The sequence below is a fragment of the Crinia signifera genome, chromosome 2 (assembly GCF_055691185.1).
Source record: "Crinia signifera chromosome 2, ASM5569118v1, whole genome shotgun sequence".
In the NCBI taxonomy this organism is placed as follows: Eukaryota; Metazoa; Chordata; class Amphibia; order Anura; family Myobatrachidae; genus Crinia; species Crinia signifera.
Genome location: NC_139218.1, coordinates 370,744,105 through 370,758,308, shown reverse-complemented (window position 1 = coordinate 370,758,308; position 14,204 = coordinate 370,744,105). Strand labels below are relative to the sequence as shown.

The 14,204-nt window shown below is 44.8% G+C and overlaps 1 protein-coding gene across 9 annotated transcripts in view; it reads left to right on the top strand.

The window, feature by feature from the left end:
• The window catches only part of GRIA4 (glutamate ionotropic receptor AMPA type subunit 4), a 299,286-nt gene that overhangs the window by 208,546 nt on the left and 76,536 nt on the right, over positions 1-14,204 (top strand). The window lies entirely within an intron of this gene.

Below are 14,204 nucleotides of genomic sequence, written 5' to 3'. Positions count from 1 at the left end.
TCGTTCAGAAGAAGAACAATTCAAATCATTCAACCACTGTACCGGTGTAGGTGTCTTACTCTCCAACTCCTCACTCTGTCCCATCACATTCCATTACCTTATAATAGAACCTCTGGCATTTCCAGAAGATAATTCTACAAAATATCAGAAGAAGTAGAAGAGTGCCATCATGGAAGCTATCCAGTGGCTAATGTGTGACTATGTAATTAGAACCCTACTTGGTCCAGGAGGTCATATTGGGCTTGGAGGGAAGAAAAGGGATTGATTGATTGTAGTACCGTCCACTATATCAGCAATGGAAGATATTCCACAGGATGACCATGTCGAGAAGTTCAAATCAAGTATGAGTCTAGAGAGGGCTAATAAAGATAGATGCTGGGTAGGCAACATGAAAGATTTGACTACTGTCACATACCATGCCCTGAGAGAGTCACATATAATTTTAGGAGTGGACTGGGGAACAGGACGTAGTTGGAATGGGATCCATAATAAATCCACTAAGGAAAAGTGCTTGTATAGAGCTTTTTCTAACTCCACCCTAGCTTTAGGGCCAACAGGAAGCCACCAGTCGCTTATTTGAGCTACTAGACAGGCGGATAGAGTAGGTATGCCTTTAGAGTGGGTACATCCAAGTCTCCAATACATCTATATTTAGTGGCATGTCAGCCTTTTGTCACTGTCGACCCAGTGCAATGGACCTTTTGGTGTCAATCTATTGACTGTCGACAATGTAGACCTTTCCATCCACACCCAACTTGCTGCATCCATTCTGCGCGACCATAGACTTATTTGAGGAGTAGATGTTTTCCAGGTCTGCGTCAATACTGTGAATGCGTACGTAGTTGCGGGCAGCCGCGAGGGCTCCGGTGGACGTTTCAATACAAATCCCAGCAACTGTTTCATTAGCGCATATCTTCACACATTTGTGGTGATTCAAGGCCAAATTTGTCCCCTTTCCGATGGCGGGGTATCTGCACATGCGCATATTTACAGTGACCATCGAATGATTTCTCTCCCCTTCGGCTGAATGCGAGGTGATGTGTTATTCGCGCACATCCCCTCCCATGGTACTTAGGGGATTCGGCAACGAGGGGGGGTGGGACGGGGGCAGCCGGTGTTCGGCCAAACAGTGGGCGACGTTAAGCCTCTCTCTAAGCAGCGAACGACCGCTGTTTAATGATCGGTACAGAATCAGGCACATTCTCTCAGTCAAAAATGTCGTTAGCATACGCCAACCAATCAGGCCCACTGTATGCAGTGATGGTTTTCCTTTATGTGCTACAACACTTCAGCCAGCCTCTGGGGCTGCGATTAGCCAATGTCTATTCGCATAGAGCAGCTAAGAGGTTAATATTGTAGCACATTTAGATTTACCCAGAATCTGCAAGAAATCAGCTCCTCTTTTTTTAATTTACTTACAACATGCCCCTGAGCTGCGAGTTGTTGTATTCAATCCTCATCAGAGAATCAATGGAGGAAGGACATGGGAGGTGATTGAGCCTTTGACTCACAATGCGTGCAAATGTGTCACCATCAATACATTTATGTGCATTGACAGTTGTGGCTGGGCGAGCGGGGCAGCGGCGGTGACACTGCATTGACGCTCGGTCGGTGATGGGGGCTGGCCACGGCTACAGCAGGACGTGACTTGAGACGAGACTGCATTTTGCAATTAAGCTAAATAAGGGACAGCTCTGATTAAAGTAATAATTATACCAATTTGCCATTGAGCTGCATTATTGTCACTGTCATTTGTTTTGAAACAATCAAGCCAAGTACGAAATGTAACAACTCACTAATAAATACAGTTCTTAGGAGTGTTCTTTCATAATACAAATTGCTTTTAAGCAGTTTAAGCCGTGCTGTTCTCAGTGCCTGGTCTCCGTTTGGTTCGCTTCGTTAATGTTTGTTACACATTGCTTTAGAAGGATTCAATTAAAAAAGTTTGTTTTTACATTTTTAATGGACAACTAAAACTAAAACTTGACAGCGTTATCTGTGAATGGTGCTGTTCAATTTCAGTTTTCAGCTTTACCCTCTGTGTTCCTGCTGTTCAATTTCATGGCATTACGTTCCCTATATACAGTACAGGTCAAAGAAAAAATGGAATCATTGCTCACCCTACAACAGGCATTCCCAACCATGGTTATCAAGGCATGAGAACGATGCAGGTATTAGTGATGTCCATGCTTCAGCACAGGTGACATGATTAGTACTACAGCTATTTTGATTTAACCACCTGTGCTGAAGCCTGGATATCACTAAAACCTGTACTGTAAGTGTGCTTTGAGGACTGAGGTTAAGAATGCCTGCTAGACTAAGTAGGGTTAGCAGTGCTCTATATATTATATGGTGGTCACTGATGCTCTCTCTAATATATGGCAGTCACTGATGCTCTATATGTTATATGGCGGTCACTGATGCTCTATATATTATATGGTGGTCACTGATGCTCTCTCTACTATATGGCAGTCACTGATGCATGTTATATGGCAGTCACTGATGCTCTCTGTATTATATGGCAGTCACTGATGCTCTATATGTTATATGGCGGTCACTGATGCTCTCTGTATTATATGGCAGTCACTGATGCTCTATATGTTATATGGCAGTCACTGATGCTCTCTGTATTATATGGTGTCACTGATGCTCTATATATTATATGGCGCCACTGATGCTCTCTGTATTATATGGTGTCACTGATGCTCTCTGTATTATATAATGTCACTGATGCTCTCTGTATTATATGGCAGTTACTGATGCTCTCTGTATTATATAATGTCACTGATGCTGTCTGTATTATATGGTGTCACTGATGCTCTCTGTATTATATGGTGTCAATTATGCTCTCTTTATTATATGGCAGTCACTGATGCTCTCTGTATTATATGACGGTCACTGATGCTCTCTGTATTACATGGTGGTCACTGATGCTCTCTATATTATATGGCAGTCACTGATGCTCTCTGTATTATATGACAGTCACTGAGGCTGTCTGTATGGCCGTCACTGATGCTCTCTGTATTACATGGTGGTCACTGATGCTCTCTATATTGTATGGCAGTCACTGATGCACTCTGTATTATATGGCAGTCAGTGATGCTCTCTGTATTATATGGCAGTCACTGATGCTCTCTGTATTATATGGCAGTCACCGATGCTCTCTGTAGTATATGGTGTCAATGATGCTCTCTGTATTATATGGCATCACCAATGCTCTCTGTATTATATGGTGTCACTTAAGCTCTCTGTATTATATGGTGGTCAGTGATGCTCTCTGTATTATATGGTGGTCACTGATGCTCTCTTTATATGGTAGTCACTGATGCTCTCTGTATTATATGGCGGTCACTGATGCTCTCTGTATTATATGGCAGTCAGTGATGCTCTCTGTATTATATGGCAGTCACTGATGCTCTCTGTAGTATATGGTGTCACTGATGCTCTCTGTATTATATGGCAGTCACTGATCCTCTCTGTATTATATGGCAGACACTGATGCTCTCTGTATTATATGGCAGCCAGTTATGCTCTCTTTATTATATGGCGGTCACTGATGCTCTCTGTATTATATGGTGGTCACTGATACTCTGTATTATATGGCAGCCACTGATGTGCTCTATGTTATATGGATAACATACTGTATTCTGTACAGTGCATACTGTATTATATGATAGTCACTGATGCTTTCTGTATTATATGGATGTCACTATGCATACTGTATTATATGGCAGTCACTGATGCTTCCTGTATTATATGGATGTCACTGTGCATACTTTATTGCCACATTTGGCTGCTTGGTTAGGAGAGCAATACCAAATCTTCCTAACTGGGATGTCTAGTTGTGACCAATGGCGATGAGAAGGGGGCTGGTACTAATTTCCTGGGGCCCCTCTTCACTTATACCCTCATTTCAGAGTACTGTATCTCTTTCTAGCCCAGCACATGTTGCTGTGTGCTGAGCTGCTGTGAGTCCAGTGAGGCTTCAATCTGCAGCAGTCTCCTTTGCCTGCAGTGGTATTTGTGATATCACTGACCATTGTACCCCCCTCCTGCACTCCTTGTTATATCTGCAGTATGCTGTAACATTCTGCTGGTTCTGCTGTAGATGAACACTGGGGTCTGCTCTATCTAATTGACAAAGATAATATCCTGACTTGAACCAGCTATGACAATATCTATCATTAATCGAAACATGATCATAATCAAGCAAGTTGTAGATTTTCAACATGTTGTGTATTTCCAAACCTTCGAGATATCGATTGGCAACCTGCGGATTGAATCATTAACAAGATATTGGGGATTTGCCTATTAGATGTATGAGCCCCTTGAGATTGATCCTAACAAGTGGTGGCTCCAGAGGTGGGGCTGCAGTGCAATTCAAAATTAAAATAGGGGAGCCACGCTATACAACTGTCAGGCCGATTGGAGGATAATTTATAATTGGCCCGGTAATTGGATAAGCCTAGTTTGTATGCAAGGAGCATTAGCTAAGAAACGTCTTCATACGCTCATGCAATGGTCAGATTGGTAGGTTGGGAGGAACAGCTGTTTTTATTTCTTTTTATACTTTTTTAAATTCTTTTAAGACTTGTAAGGAAATAACACCAAGACGCATTGGCATATCGTTTTTGGTCTATGTCGACGTAGACACCAAAAAATTCTAAAACCATACTGTATGTAGACCATTTCCAAAGCCAACCTTTTGACCATGTCAACCCTTTTACTTGTGCCAACGTTTTGACCATAGATAGTTAAAACAAAGCGCTCTGTAAAAAGAAAAAAGTTTGCAATACCAGTTAAAATGTTTGAGCTCTTTTGTATGAATTTTTTTTTAGCAATTTCACCGTGCCTCAGCTTTTCTGGTAACTTGTGAACAGATAGATGTATAGGAGTACTAACTTTCCCTTACTATGCGATGGCCAGCTATCAGATTGCTGGCAGGGAGTCCGTTCAGACACGGCTTCTCATTTTGACCATCTTGACCTTTTCATGTCTTGACCTATTGACTGTCCACCGATAGCTCCAACTGTGACTGTGATTTAAACCAGAAAGGCACAAATTTGGACTTGTCCTGGACAAAATAGTTTTGCCTCCTCTCCGGTCATAGACCACTACTGGACTATGACTGATTTGAAAGGATGAATGATAACTGTGTGCCCTGTCCATGGTTCAAGCTTTAGAAGAATGACTTTAATTATATTTCTATCCACCTATTTGCCATTTACATATGTTTGTTTGGGGGTGTAGCAAACACTTTGAGGGCCAAGAAGCAACATTTTGAAAGGGCCCCACTCTTATGCTTCTAGAGGCATCTCTCTAGAAGCATTAGTAATGCCCTAGTTTATTTTAAGCCCCATAGTAGTATTCTACTAATGTCATGGCCGGTCGCAGGGTGAAGTGCCGGGCGTTTGGGGGTGCAAAGCCGACGTTTTCCGGGAGTGTCTCCCCGGCCATTGGAAGGGAGGGAAGCTGATGTAAGCAGCAGCCTCCTTCCTCCCACGCCTATGGCAGAGCCCAGTAAGTCTAGACTTAGTCAGCGTTGCAAGCAGGTGGAAAATAATTTAATAGCATTTGCAGCCATGCGCAGGGGGAGGGACTCTGCGGGGGCAGTGTTTACCTGCTCGCTGGGCTCCAAATACTTGCATGTCTGAATCGGGCCCATTGTCCTCATTGCATATTATGTCACTTTGAAACATTTGCAGTTCATAATGCCACATTGTAGTATCTATCGTTCTTATTATGCAACATTGTTTTGCCCTCATCTTATATTATGCCACACTGTAGTACTCACAGTTTATGCAGTGCAACATTTCAGTGTCCCCAATTTATATTATGCCACATCAGTATCCCCGTTCATATTATGCCACATTACAGTGCCCCCTGTTCATATTATGCCACACTGTAGTGCTCACAGTTTATGCAGTGCAACATTTCAGTGTCCCCAATTTATATTATGCCACATCAGTATCCCCGTTCGTATTATGCCACATTACAGTGCCCTCTTTTCATATTATACCACATTACAGTGCCCCCTGTTCATATTATGCCACATTACAGTGCCCCCTGTTCATATTATGCCACACTACAACGACTCCAGCTTATTTTATGCCACATTACAATGTTCCATGCTTAAATTATACCAAGCAATAGTGTATCCAGTTAATATTGTGCCATATTACAGTGCCTCAGTTCATTTTATGTAACATGACATTGCCCTCCAGTTCATACTATACCATAATACAGCTCATAGTTCAGATTATGATAGAAGCCACTGTTTTGCTCTGAAATTGAAAGCAATAATTTGATTAAAGCAAAAACCAAGCTGCTCTTGATTTAAAAAACTTATACCCCCACCCCAATGGGTTTGAATCTTTCGCTTAGAAGATCAGGGTTGCCAACCCTGCGAGAAATTGGGTCAACCTCTTGGGTGAAAGGTAGGCAAGTAAAGGTAAGCAAGCCTCCCGCACCCCCCCCCCCCCCCCCCCCATGGGAGCAAATGACGTGAATCGCGTGACTGTAGCCCTGCCATGCAATGCTTGAAATACCAGGAAATAGGCAACTATGGCTTAGATAACTTGTGCAGAGAGAGTTAGATTTGGGTGGAGGTTTTACTTAAAAGTGAGATCTACTGTATATTGCAGTGTAAAAATAAAGCAGTCAGTATTTTCCCTGCACAGAAAAAAAAAATACCTCATCCAAATCTAAATCTCTCTGCACGTTACATCTGCCCCCCCCCCCTGCAGTGCACATGGTAGTGTCCATTTGAGAGTGAACCAGAATAAGGGCCATTGAGCTTATTTGCATACATTCTGTGTCTCACTTGTGTCTATCCAGCAGGAAATATGCCTTTGTTCTAAATAACTTTATTTAAGCATATTTCGTTGAAAATGTGACCATTATAGAAAGATGTTCTAAGGGCGGTGTTTTATGCCTCTTCTGGGGATTAACACATTTCAGCACTAAAATACCTTACAGACAGTTTCTCTGATTTTGGCCAGTTGACATTTTTAGGTCGTTCATTAAGATAACCTTGAGAACATTCACTCTGGGGACTTATAAAAGAAACGGCAAACCCCCAAAAAAGGTTAATATATGGAGCAGATAAAAATATGAGGATAAAAATACTCGTGTCCAAAATGTGTAGTGACAGTTGTAATAAAATAATGTACGACTATAACAAAGTCCAAGCACTCATTAATTTTCAGTATGAAAAATGCATGATCTAAGGGTCTGATTCAGATGCGTTCTGTCTCTGCTTAGCAAGCGGGTAAATGCCGCCGGCGGTGGAGCGATCGCCCGCCCCCCTTCGCCGACTGAATGCTAACACATCCATTTGCATGTGGGCGTATGGGCCAAAAATCATTTGATGGTCGCCAGCCATTGAAATATTTTTCACCCACTTGCAGATAAAACTAACGGCCGCCATACATCGAGGCGATTTGGTCCGATTTCGGCCGATTGCGACCAATCCGCCTGTTAAATCGGACCAAATCGCCTCTTCCTGACATGCCGTTGGGTCCGATGCATGGTCCCGTGCGCATCGGACCCGACCAGGTGGTCGGACCAGCAGGCCGTCCGACCGCCCGTTCCTCCAGGCAGCGAGGCGGGCGGGAAACAGGGACACATGTGATCCATCATAACGAATCGCATGTGTCCCTGCCGCCAGCACTCTGTCGGGTGTCCGTACACTGCTGTGAGACGTCGCAGGTAGTGTATGGGCACCTTTAGCCTGATCTAGTTCAAGTAATGTGGGGTGCATGGACAATGGATCAACAGGCCACCGGATGCAGGGTAGTATCGGTTTACACTAGAGTGAATGAATCTACCAGGGTGATTGATACTGTTACACATTCAGGTAATATAGGAGACCAGGGTAAATCTAGGTTTATCTAAGAATGCTCCCTGGCTGTGGTCACTATATAATTATATAATATAATTTAACAATCTAGTACAGATGAGTGCGATAGGAATAGGATGTATATGTCTGTAACACGCTATGACCTGTATCTGCAATTGGCAGATGTAGATCAGTAGCATCTCTCACAGATGGTAGATGGCGAAGGAGACTGCATGCAAGAGGCTAGGCATAGCAGATTGTAACAATGCACAGGTATAGCTTCAGGTGGCAGACAGCACACTGGGGTAGAGAAGCACTTATCACAACAGTTGGTAACTCTTTGCTGCAGAATAGTGACTGCTGATGGCAGGCTGAATCCACTAGAATGAGAGCACTTAATTAAAGCAGCGGAGAGAACTGGCACAGATGTTGGAGAAACTCAGCCTGGACTCGCTTTTCTAGCGTACACTTCCCAACGAATTTCGGGCGGGCACTGAGGGATAGAAGGGGGGTAGGTGTGTAGTAGAGAGTCCCAAACTGGGAACACACTAAGGCACACTTCCCGGCGCTTGGCAATATCAGAAAAATTCTAATTTATATATGTTCTGTATATACAGATTTATACAGCTGCAGCATGCACTCCTGTGGGTCTGTCGTGACTCACACAGAAAGAAAAAAATAGGAAGGGGGTAGTGGAGTGAATTGCGCTGCTGATAAAGCAAATTAATAATATAATGGACACACTTGATGGCTGTAGAAGATGAATGAGTAATGGACACACTGTTTGTAAATTTAATTATTTTATATGGAAAAATAGAAAAATAGCATTACATATATAATCAACAGATTAAAACATTAAAAAATTCAGGTACAACAAAATTGTAAACAATACATATAGCTATAGAGTTGAAATCCGATTATATGGAGATATCTTTAGATCAGTAGCAGCAGACTTTCAGTAATTCGTTACACTATAGTCAATTAGTAGATAAATCACTTTTGTGAATAAAGTGAGAAACAGAATGTCCAGGTCTTAAATGGACTTTGTTTTGTTTAAACAGTAGTAGCGATTATGAACAAGACATTACAGACACAGGTAATTGTTTGTATGCTCACCCTTAGTATTGAATAGGATTGGAGTGGAAATTCTCCAGCACTCGGTTGCCAGGTTTTGGAATGGGAAGATGGTGTCTCCACTAGTGTATAAACCTGGTGCTCCTCTCGGCAAATGCCGGTGTAGCCAGCCAGTGGTTCGGTACGGACTTACCGCACTGACCACGGCGGAAAAGGAGTAATTTTAAGATGTTTTTTAATCACCGGGTGCTTTGTTGGATGGGGGTTCAGTTCACCTGATATATGTAGTAAGGTGCTTGGTAAGGCAGCTGATGGCCGGCAGCGGGGGGGGGAATCGCTGCACTTCAGCTGACTTGTTGGGTCCGGATAACGGCGGTGAGCCAGTAGGTTTACCTGTGCTGTTATGACGTGGAAAGCAGTTAGCAGAGGCAGCTAACAGCGCTGGGTTTATGCGGCTGAGAGGTGAAGTCAGCGTGAGGCAGCAATCAGCCAATAGCGTATGGAGGCTGCGCTGCTACTGTGAGAACGGTCAGTGGCCGGCAGCGAGCGGGGATGCTGTGCCTCAGCCGGCTTGGTATAATAAACACTCGGCGGTGACCGGCTCTGGGTGGATGCGGCTGAGAGGTTCAGATCAGCGCGTAGCGGCAGGTAGTCGGCAGCATGTAGAAAGCTGCGTTGCTGCTGTGGAACTACTGAAGTCTGCTTGCGTGAATCTCCAGGTGAGAGTGAATAGTGACGTCAACGCGTTTTGTCCCCTTCAGTCGAATGGGAACTTTTTCAAGACGGAGCACAGATGTTGGAGAAACTCAGCCTGGACTCGCTTTTCTAGCGTACACTTCCCAACGAATTTCGGGCGGGCACTGAGGGATGCCAATCCCGGAGCATTCTTTTAATCCCAGAATTCGGGATTGAAAAATGCCCAATCCCGGGATTCCTGGGTTCCCTGGATTGGCTTCCTTAATAAAATGTAAAAAAATGCCCCAAATATTTACCTTTATGGTGCAGGTTGGAGCACAAGCCGTGCGGGCAAACGGCTGGGAGCCTGGCCGTATAGCTGCTCTGCTGGATGTGCAGCTGGGCGCCGGGGAGCTGGAGCCCAGCGCCGGGTAGGTGGGACCCGGGTCATGGAGCTGGAGGCGCGTCTGGAGCCGGGCCCGGGGAGTGATGGGTGGGCATTGGGAAGTGAGTTCTCAGACGCTGCCCGGCATTAGACAGTGCATGCGCATTCTAATCCAGAAACCCTGGGATTTGAAACTCCAATCCCGGGATTGAAATCCCGGGGTCCTTGGGGCCAAATACCGCCAATCCCAGCATTGGCCACCCTAGGTACGCCCAGTGTTTCCCAATTCCCATATCCGTGCATGCACAAACCACAAACATCAGACTGAATCACCCCCCAGGTTTGTTGTGCAGCACATCAAACCTAGCGTCATTGCACGCGCCCTCGGGAGCGTGCATATTGCGCATACAAACTGAGCAATATAGCAGGAGATCTGTCTAACCAGACAACATTTTGCCCATTTTGTACCCAGCTTTAAACACCAATGCAAACTCGTTCCAAGGATTAGGAAAAGGTTTTTGTTTTAAATTGGCAAATTTTGAATGTCTTTTGTTTTATGAAATAATGATGGTGTCATCATTATTGTTATTTACGACAGTTTCCCACTGCATTCTTTTTTTTTTTTTAAAGCATATTTGTAATTTCTAAAGATCCCAATTTGTTTGATGTAATGGTTGTATCTTTCCATGGCGAGCATGAGCCCGGGAGAGTTGCTTCGGGTGATTACGGTAAGGACAAATTAGGTCAAATGTCAGGACGCTGATGGCTTGTGTGTGTGTGTACGGGAGCTGGATTGCTGTTATGAAGACGTAGCACAGGATCTGTCAAGGAGCCCTCAGAAGATTTGTAATCAGCTGCGTTTCCGCAGACCTGCTTCTTCTAGGCGCAGGGAATTGTTCTCAATATATTCAATGGATTAAACAGCATAGTGAGAGTCTTACAAGGCCCCTGCAAATGATTGTTCTTCGACATTATTACCAATGAGAACAACCTCGCTGCATTGTATTCCCTTGGCTAAATATATTTCTAGAAGCATTATCCTTGGGATTGCTCGACGGCTTTGTTCAGGATGCAGATTATGTCTGAGAGTCCATGTCGAGTCCAAGGCTCAGATGGTGATTAATATAATACGTGTATATGAATTCATTTATTGTTGTCCACGAGTATGTATTCTATTAATAAAATATAGCTGCTCGGAAATTATGGTTACCATTTATTATTTGTCATTTCTATGGCACCACAGGGTGTTTGTAGAGTTTGAACAGTGCAATTATACATCTGTACATTTATTTATTTATTTATTAGCAGTTTCTTATATAGCGCACACATATTCTGCAGCGCTGTACAGAGAATATTTGAACATTCACATCAGTCCCTGCCCCAGTGGAGCTTACAATCTATATTCCCTACCACATGTACATGCACACACAGACATTCTAGGGTTCCCTTTTGTTAGGCGCCAGTTAACCTATCAGTATATTTTTGGAATGTGGGAGGAAACCGGAGTACCCGGAGGAAACCCCTGCAAATACGGGGAGAATATACAAACGCCGCACAGTTAGGGCCATGGTGGGAATCGAACCCATGACCTCAGCACTGTGAGACAGTAATTTATGCTAACCATTACACCGTCCGTACTGCCCAACATGTACTGTACATGGGAAATCATAGAGAACCAAATAACATACTAATGCAACCAAGGGAAGTGTGGAGGTTGGAAGTATGGAGTGAAGGGTAGGGTTAAGCAACAAAGGGCCTGATTTAGTGATGTGTGCTTGGCCAATGGTATGCACACATTTCTGTTGGTTGGTTATTAACCTGCGCACGTGCAGGGTCTGTACTGTAAATCTCTGTCTGTAACGATGGACAAAGGTTATGGCAGGTTCAGATACTCCTATAGCCTCCAATGCCTGCAGATCTGTGATTGTGTGCACAACTATTTTCACAGACACTCTCAAGAAACTTCCACACACCTGATCAATTAACCACTTTTGCATGCATTTCTACACAGCTCCCACACTCCACCGAGGAAGGCCGTCTCTTTTATGATGCTGACCTTTACTGATTGCAAATACCATATGCCCGTGTGTGCCTACACGTGCGCTCTATGCATTTTTTGTCAAATATTGCACGTGCCATGTGAATATAATCATTTGATTACATGAACATCGGCATTGCGCGTGGATTGCGTGTGTTTCCAAATCGGGTCATAAAGTATTTATTTATGATGGTGAGTGCATTGTACATTGAGGTCGATGGAGAGCCACTGAAGCATTTGGAAGAGGGGTGAGGCCAATATTGGGTGGAAAAAGAGGTGAATGAGACAGGTATGACATTTTGACGCTATGGGGGCATGACCCAGAGGCTCTGTTAGCCTCTAGCCATGCTCCAGCCCCCTGGCTGTGGGAATAGACGCTGTGCTCAGCAGCCAACAGGGGGACTCCCAACAGCCCCCCCCTCGCTGCGGGACACTGCCGGCCGCGGGAGGGACGCGGAAATGTCCCCAAAAACCGGGACATTCCCACGGTAATCGGGACTGTTGGGAAGTATGCCTTGCATGATAGAGGTCTAGACCTTGTGGGTGACATTCTATGGAATGAGATAAATCGACTTTTGCAATTTTTTTCGCAAAAACAGCCGAAATCGCATTTTTTTCCATTTTCGCATATTTAATGAGCTGCGAAAATGTGAAAAAAGTGCGATTTTGGTCAACAAGTTGGACACACTGGAAATGCGATGGCTGCTTTTCGCAGCACATCACATCCAGATGTTTTCACATGAAAAAGTATACAAATCGCATAGTTAATGGTATGCGATTTGTATAAAGTGTGTCTATAATTCGCCCAAAAATCAGACCAGGGGTGAAATGTAATAGGATGAGAGATTCAGAAAGTGAGAGATTTGGTAAGAAATCTCCATTTTTTTTTAAAGCGGCAATCATTCACAATGCAAAATCAAACTGGTTTTGCAGTGTAAATGATTGCCGCTTTAAAAAAACTGGAGATTTCTTACCAATTCTCTCACTTTCTGAATCTCTCATCCTATTATATTTCACCCCAGGTTCTGATGGGCGAATTAGCCTGAACCCTGCACAGATCGCAATGTTCTGTGCAGGGTTCTGGTGTAAAAAAAAAATTAAACAGTTAAAATAAAAAAAAAACGAGCGCGGGGTCCCCCGCCCGAGCATGACCAGCCCGGGGCTCATTGAGCCGGTGCTGGTGACATAAAATCAGGGTCCCCGACAAATAGGGGTCCCCTTGATTTAATGAAACCAGCACCAGGCTCAAGGTCCGGCGCTGGTTCCCGAAATACGGGGGACAAAATGACTAGGGGTCCCCCGTATTTTAAGAACCAGCACCAGACCCAACCAGCCAGCAGGGTAATGCCACAGCCGGGGGACACTTATTATATAAGGTCCCGCGGCCAAAGCATTGACCCCCTGGCTGGTCAGCATGGGCAGGGGTCCTGGGGAAGTGGGGACCCCCCCAAAGAAGAGGTCCCTCCCTCCAGGACTTACCAGCCCATGCTGAAAGTCCGGGGCTGTCCCCGATGCCCCTGGGCGGTGGGCATCGGGCTGATGGAAAGTGTAAAAAAAAGAATATAAACTATTGTTTTCTACTGTAGAACTATGAGTCCCAGCAAGCCTACCCCGCATGCTGGGACTTGGAGAACCACAAGTCCCAGCATGCGGGGCATTAAAGGGCCCGCTGGCACTTGTAGTTCTACAGTACAAAAAATAGTTAAATAAAACACACTGACACCCTGAAAAATAAAAGTTGAATACACACATAACACACACATACTGATACTTACCTACCTTGAGCCCGTAGGTCGGTCCCTGGATCCTGGGTCCGGGCTCCGGGGCTCCAGGGCAGAAGAGTCCGGTTCCGGGGCCTTGGTCCTGGTTCCGGGGCTGGTCCGGGGTTCCGGGGCTCCTGGGCTGAAGAATCCGGGGTCCAGGATCCGAAGTAGTCCTCAGGCGTACCTGAGGAAGGAAATCCTACTCACCTGGTCCCCGGCGACGACATCGGCATCCTCTCCGGCAGACGCGCTGCTCCCGGCTGGTACCCGCTCTCGGACTGAAGAGGCGCAGAGATGTTTCATCTTCCGCGCCTCTTCTCAGAATGATTCCATTGGCCGCCTAGCGGCCAATCAGGAGCCGAGAAAGTTTATATTCTTTTTTTTACACTTTCCATCAGCCCGATGCCCACCGCCCAGGGGCATCGGGGA